At 39.9% G+C, this 7,307-nt stretch overlaps 1 protein-coding gene across 1 annotated transcript in view; it reads left to right on the top strand.

Annotated features, from left to right (window-relative positions):
* The first annotated feature begins 943 nt into the window (after positions 1-943).
* The window catches only part of LOC138983803 (uncharacterized), a 16,133-nt gene continuing 9,769 nt past the window's right edge, over positions 944-7,307 (top strand). The window contains exon 1 of the mRNA XM_070357134.1: positions 944-1,070. The gene's annotated coding sequence lies outside the window, so the exon portion shown is untranslated. The remainder of the gene's footprint in view (positions 1,071-7,307) is intronic.

Here is a 7,307-nt window from a genome sequence, read left to right on the forward strand (position 1 = left end):
TGATAACCCTCTGAATAAAGAACCCCCAAAAGGTTACTAATTGGATTGTTTAATCATAAACAAAACTAAATGTGCACTAGTCCGTCGCCATAGTGATCCTTGCAATGGACGAACATGCAAAAAATAATGAGATAATCCACAGAGAAAGAACTAACCTCACTTCAGGCTTGTCTCTTCCATCTCAAGATAGCGAGTTTTCGTTAATACCCCAATGAGAAGAAAGCACATGTCATGAAAGCACATGTCATGAAAGCACATGTCATGAAAGCACATGTCATCACTTCACGCCTGAGAACAAGGCACAACAAACTGCAACAACACCTGCACAACAAAACTGCGAGCTGTGCCCTCCCCCATGTGTCCCTGTGGAGAAGCAAAACAAGACACAGCTCACGTCCTACAGGACTGCAAGAACCTCAAGCCCTTGAGGACAGAGACTTGCCCAAGGCCAACGACCCTCCAAGAGAAGCTGCACGGTCCCGTGGAAGCTCTACAAAAGACCACCAGCTTCATGCACAGAGCTGGACTCCAAGTGTAAAGGCGAACGACAAGAAGACGATCACTTCATTGATAGCAGGGATTTGCATTCATTTTTTTCTCCTGAAATGAAGGTTTTGTCAACTGCCTTTTCTGTTTTTATGCTACTTGTAATTGATGTTAGACGTTTGCAGTCTCTCTCTCTCTGACGCTCTACGATCAGTTGAAGCAAGGCAAGGCAAGATAAGGCCAGATAATGTAACGGAATATAATGTTACATAAGATAACGTAAGGTAATGTATACGTAAGGTCATTTCGCATAGTCCAGAGAGGTTTCTGTAATACCACAACCTCCAGCAGCAATGAAGAATGCCGAGTCCGCACGAGGTAGTCAGTATATACAGTAATTTACTTTTCAACAAATCGTGTATCAGAATCGTCCAAAACAGCCCAGTGCTAATACTCTTCTGACTGGTGCACACAGCGTTTTAAATCTCGGTGACAAAAACATTACATTTTTTCTCCGAAAAATTGATGTTTTGTCTTCAGATTTTGACAACTAATCGTCTGGACAAGTGCCTTTTGAAACGCAGGTAAGAGATTTATATTTTGTACGTGTGATTGGTCCGAATTAATTGTGTTATTAGAAATACAAATACAAAAACAAAGACTGCCAACGTTCCAAAGTTCAGAATCAAAAAACAAGAAAGGTAGGTTGTTCGAACGTTTGTTATTGACAAAACAAGAAAGGTATGTTGTTGGAACGTTTCATTATTGACAAAACAAGAAAGGTATGTTGTTGGAACGTTTCATTATTGACAAAACAAGAAAGGTATGTTGTTGGAACGTTTCATTATTGACAAAACAAGAAAGGTATGTTGTTGGAACGTTTCATTATTGACAAAACAAGAAAGGTATGTTGTTGGAACGTTTCATTATTGACAAAACAAGAAAGGTATGTTGTTGGAACGTTTCATTATTGACAAAACAAGAAAGGTATGTTGTTGGAACGTTTCATTATTGACAAAACAAGAAAGATATGTTGTTGGAACGTTTCATTATTGACAAAACAAGAAAGGTAGGTTGTTGGAACGTTTGTTATTGACAAAACAAGAAAGGTAGGTTGTTGGAACGTTGTTATTGACAAAACAAGAAAGGTAGGTTGTTGGAACGTTTGTTATTGACAAAACAAGAAAGGTAGGTTGTTGGAACGTTGTTATTGACAAAACAAGAAAGGTAGGTTGTTGGAACGTTTGTTATTGACAAAACAAGAAAGGTAGGTTGTTGGAACCACAAAACAAGAAAGGTAGGTTGTTGGAACCACAAAACAAGAAAGGTAGGTTGTTGGAACGTTTGTTATTGACAAAACAAGAAAGGTAGGTTGTTGGAACGTTTGTTATTGACAAAACAATACATTACCAGATATTTCGACCCAACGGTCTCCAAAGTGAACAGACAAACAAATATTCACACAAAACTTATCTTAAATTGTGTGAATATTTGTTTGTCTGTTCACTTAAAAGACCGTTGGGTCGAAATATCTGTGAATGTATTGTTTTGTCAATAACAAATATTAGAAATACAGTTTGATGCATGATTATGTTATGCTGAGGACACTTTTCTCATTTTGTGTGTGTTCTTGGCTATGAAAAAATAATACGTGAATTTCTGTCGCTGTTCTCAATACAAATAATTGAGTCAATCTGTTGGGCTAAAAGAAAGAAACACTGTATTTTTCACCGAAAAAAATGAGTCTTGGACTGGCCGAAACCCTACGACCAAGACTGTGCGAACTGGTATCGGAGAAACCAACAATTATACCAATTTGCATGAAACAGATTGTTTTTACATTTAGTCAAGTTTTGACTACATGTTTTAACATAGAGGGGGAATCGAGACGAGGGTCGTGGTGTATGAATGTGTGTGTCTGTGCGTGTGTATGTGTAGAGCGATTCAGACCAAACTACTGGACCGATCTTTATGAAATTTGACATGACAGTTTCTGGGTATGATATCCCCGGATTTTTTTCGATAAATGTCTTTGATGACGTCATATCCGGCTTTTTGTAAAAGTTGAGACGGCACTGTCACACCCTCATTTTTCAATCAAATTGATTGAAATTTTGGCCAAGCAATTTTCGACGAAGGCCGGACTTCGGTATTGCATTTCAGCTTGGTGGCTTAAAAATTAATTAATGACTTTGGTCATTTAAAATCGGAAAATTGTAAAAAAAAATTATTTTTTATAAAACGATTCAAATTTACAAACATCTTATTCTTCGTCATTTTCTGATTCCAAAAACATATAAATATGTTATATTTGGATTTAAAACAAGCTCTGAAAATTAAAAAAATTAAAAATTATGATCAAAATTAAATTTTGGAAATCAATTTAAAAACACTTCCATCTTATTCCTTGTCGGTTCCTGATTCCAAAAACATATAGATATGATATGTTTGGATTAAAAACACTCTCAGAAAGTTAAAACGAAGAGAGGTACAGTAAAGCGTGCTATGAAGCACAGCGCAACCGCTACCGCGCCAAACAGGCTCGTCACTTTCACTGCCTTTTGCATTAGCGGCGGACTACGTTCAATTTAATTCTGTGAGTTCCACAGCTTGACTAAATGTAGTAATTTCGACTTACGCGACTTGTTTATTTGTAAACGTTGGTCATTGAAGATTTCTATGCAGCTAAAAATAAACTGTTAAGTGAATTTTGCCGAATTTTGACGACAAGTGCGCATGCTCAGATAATTACACAATGGTTTCCCCGGTTTTTCAAAAGCTTTATACAACCTTTGACCTTATATGGATATTAGAAATGACTCGTTTGACCATATAAGGAACATACATTGCAGTCACAGAGTGTACTAAATTATAAATATAATTAGACAATGGTTTTGCTCTCCAAAGCGCATGCTCAGAAAGTTACAGCATGGTGTTCCCAGTTTTTCCAAAGCTTTATAACTACTTTGACCATATATGGAAAATAAAAAATGATGCGCTTGACCATATAAGGAACATAAATTACAGTCAAAGAGTTACTAAATAGAGAGAACAAATTGTTTGGGATCCTTTGGAGTGCCCGTTCTGGGCAGGTGGTCGTTACAAGGAGGTGGTCGGTCGCCAGGGCAGGTTTGACGGTAACCTTCAAAGCTGAAATAGCCATATAAATTTAATAATAATAATAATGATAACTGAACATTTTTAAGTGCCTATAACCTATGGCTCTAGGCCCTTTACGAAAGAACATATACAGAATAGAACAAAACTTGATCCACAAGGACAGTAGCTTTTATGTTAAAAATGATTTAAAAGTGGGCGATGTTGCAAGGCCATTCTATAGGCTCTAATTGTCATTTAGTGTTAACCTGGTTTATGCTTTAATTTTAGATGACTAGATACAATGGCTTCTGCTGAATATCCTTTTAGTGGTCACCTCATCCGCCGCGAAATGGATTTTCTGTGGGTATCCATGCTACTCCATTACGTGTCATAGCCTTTCGTGAATCAGCTCAAACATATAGACACGAGTAGTCAGTTTGAAGAACGGTATAGGAACGAACGGACAATGGAACAAAGAAACAAAGAGACAAACAAGCAAGCAAGCAAGCACACACAGAATGACATAAAGACCGACTGATAGACGTACACACATACAAACAAATTAAGCAAACAGGAAAACACACAGACACAAATATTGACAAGAACACATTTGCACAACAACAATTTTACATAATTATACGCATATGGACAATGCCACACACATGCAGGCATATATTCTCTCTCTCTCTCTCTCTCTCTCTCTCTCTCTCTCTCTCTCTCTCTCTCTCTCTCTCTCTCTCTCTCTCTCTCTCTCTCTCTCTCTCTCTCTCTCTCTCTCTCTCTCTCTCTCTCTCTTGTGTCTGTCTGTCTCTCATTCTCTCTCTGTCTGTCACTGTGTCTGTCTTTCACTCTTTCTCTTTCTCTCTCTCCCTCTCTCTCTCTTTCTCTCTCTGTATGTCCGTCTCTGTTCCTCTCTCAGTCTCTGTCTCTCCCGATCTCTCTCCTCTCTCTCTCTCTCTCTTTTGTGTCTGTCTTTCTCTCTTTTCTCTCTCTCTCCCTCTCTCTCTCTCTCTCTGACTGTCCGTCTCTGTTCCTCTCTCAGTCTCTGTCTCTCCCCCTCTCTCCCCTCCCCCTCTCTCTCTCTCTCTCTCTCTCTCTCTCTCTCTGTGTCTCTGTCTCTCTCTCGCTCTCCAATGCATCAACGTTAATTTGAAGGCAGAAAAGTCGACAAAGGAAATGGTTGTTTACGAGCACTTTGCCGTTACCATGCATAGGAATTACCACACTTGTGAATATCATTGTGTGACAATTAGTTGTTGGAATCAAAATCACAGGGAGGTGGGCGGTGCATAGAAATCACACAAAGGGAATTATGAACGTATTTAGTATCATCAAAGGGGGGTCTGAGCAGTACAAATGGCCATTTGTTAGCACGGAGAAAGATGTATGATGTTTGACTGCTTGACTTTTAAACTACACTACCTTCGAAACAAAGACTGGCAAGGTTCCCAATCAAGAATAAAAAAACCCACACCAATAACAAGAAAGGTTAATTTTTCTGGAAGGTTTAAATCAGGACGAAACAAAGCATTCACGATTTATTTTGTTTAGAATTCAAAGCTTTGACAAGTTTCGGAAGCTTTATTTCGGTCCCGGCCCATAAAAGGTTCTGCTATTCTGCTATTTAAAATGAAGTAATGACAATAAGATATAAGTGTTGGCATTACGCACGATCGATACATTCCATTACATCCCAGATTGATTCAAATTCGACTGGTGTGTTAATCATTCAGCCTTCTTTTCTCACTGCTGCCATTCAAAAGTTGAACATCAAAGCCACACCATTTGGAAGCGTGGGATGGGAGGACATGAAACAAACTGAGAACTGAGTAGCTACTGAAATAATCAATTAACCCATCCTCGATCAATCATTGACTCATAACAAAGTCGCATCCGTGTTTAAGCCCGCCGTGTACAACTATTGTGCTCCCATAACAATGATACTTCTCTCTCTGTCTCCGTCTTTCTTTCTCTGTCCATTCTCTCTCTGTCCCTGTCTGTCTGTGTCTGTCTGTCTGTGTCTGTCTGTCTCTCTGTGTCTTTTCGGTCTATCTGTCTCTGTCTCTGTTTCTCTCTCTCTCTTGCTGTCTCTGTTTGTTCGTTTCTCTCTGTCTCTATCTTGGTCTGTCTGTCTATCAAACTGTCTGTCTGTCTGTCTTTGCATGTGTCTGTACAGTACTCTAGTTCGTTTGTGCGAAGAGGGGTGCACAGTTACATACTTGATTTCTTAGTACGTGTGTAACCGAGTGCCGAAACACTACGATCACCTCGGGAGGCGAAGTGCAATCAAACAGGATTGAAAATGTTAGGGCTAATTTCTTACCCCTATAAAAACTGTTATGCAAACCCGAAGGTTACCATGAACATACAGACAATCGGAAACCACCAGACCCCATCACAAACAGAATTCCACAATCAACCGGTGTTGACGTAAAGGCCAACAACTCGGGTGCAGAGTCTGCTGTGAAAGGAGCGGTAGCCTCCCCTGTCACACGTGTAATGTTCGTATATATCTGTATGTAAATGTAAATGGATGTATAATTTCATTTTCTCAAGACATGATTTATGCAAATTGTATATACGATTGCGTATAGTGTGGTGTTTTCTTTCCCCGAGACATTGTTTCGAGTTGTGGAGAAGCGCTATATAAATATTCTATTGTCGTAGTATTTGTCTGTCTGTGTGTCTGTCTGTGTGTCTGTCTGTGTGTCTGTCTGTGTGTCTGTCTGTGTGTCTGTCTGTGTGTCTGTCTGTATGTGTGTGTGTGTGTGTGTGTGTGTCTGTGTCTGTCTATCTCTCTGTCTGTCTGTCTGTCTGTATGACTGTCTGTCTAGTCTGTCTGTCTATTTGTGTGTCGGTGTGTCTGTCTGTTTGTCAGTCAGTCAGCCTGTTTGTCTGTCTTTTTTTTGTCTGTGCACATGTCTACCCGTCTGTCTGTCTCGATGACCCCTTCTCATTCCCCCCTTCAAATTCCCCCTCCACCTATCACACTCGTATTCTGCCCACCTCTACACCCGTCATTCGTACAAAGTGTGTGATGTTTAAGGGCAGATTGCTTGTTTGGTTATCAACCTAGTAATATATGCCAAAATAATAAGGTAATTAATCACATTATTTTGATTGCAAAAATGTGTATTAGTAAATATAAGTATGGTGATAGATACGATTTGAATAGTATATTGGAAAATGAAATGTACATAAGAAGATTGTGAGTATTGTATAAGTCGAGATGAGGTGAAGTGATATGTGACGTTTGTGAATATTATGTATGAGGGGGGTGGGAGGGAGCGGATGGACGAGAATGCGTGTATCTGTCTTTGGGGACGCATATATATGAGTTTGCGTGTGACGGGGGGTGCGAGTGGATGGATCGGGGGGTAAAATAGGCTTTAGGTGTGGTTTACCTTTGAAAAGAAACGATGCCGTGTTTTCTAAAATTCAATACGATCAGGATGTATAAGATAACAGTAGGCCTATATATAGATCTGTAAGGCGTCCGCCCCGTGATCGGGAGGTCGTGGGTTCGAACCCCGGCCGGGTCATACCTAAGACTTTAAAACTGGCAATCTAGTGGCTGCTCCGCCTGGCGTCTGGCATTATGGGGTTAGTGCTAGGACTGGTTGGTCCGGTGTCAGAATAATGTGACTGGGTGAGACATGAAGCCTGTGCTGCGACTTCTGTCTTGTGTGTGGCGCACGTTAAATGTCAAAGTAGCACCGCCC

This window comes from Littorina saxatilis, linkage group LG13, assembly GCF_037325665.1.
Source record: "Littorina saxatilis isolate snail1 linkage group LG13, US_GU_Lsax_2.0, whole genome shotgun sequence".
Classification (NCBI taxonomy): Eukaryota; Metazoa; Mollusca; class Gastropoda; order Littorinimorpha; family Littorinidae; genus Littorina; species Littorina saxatilis.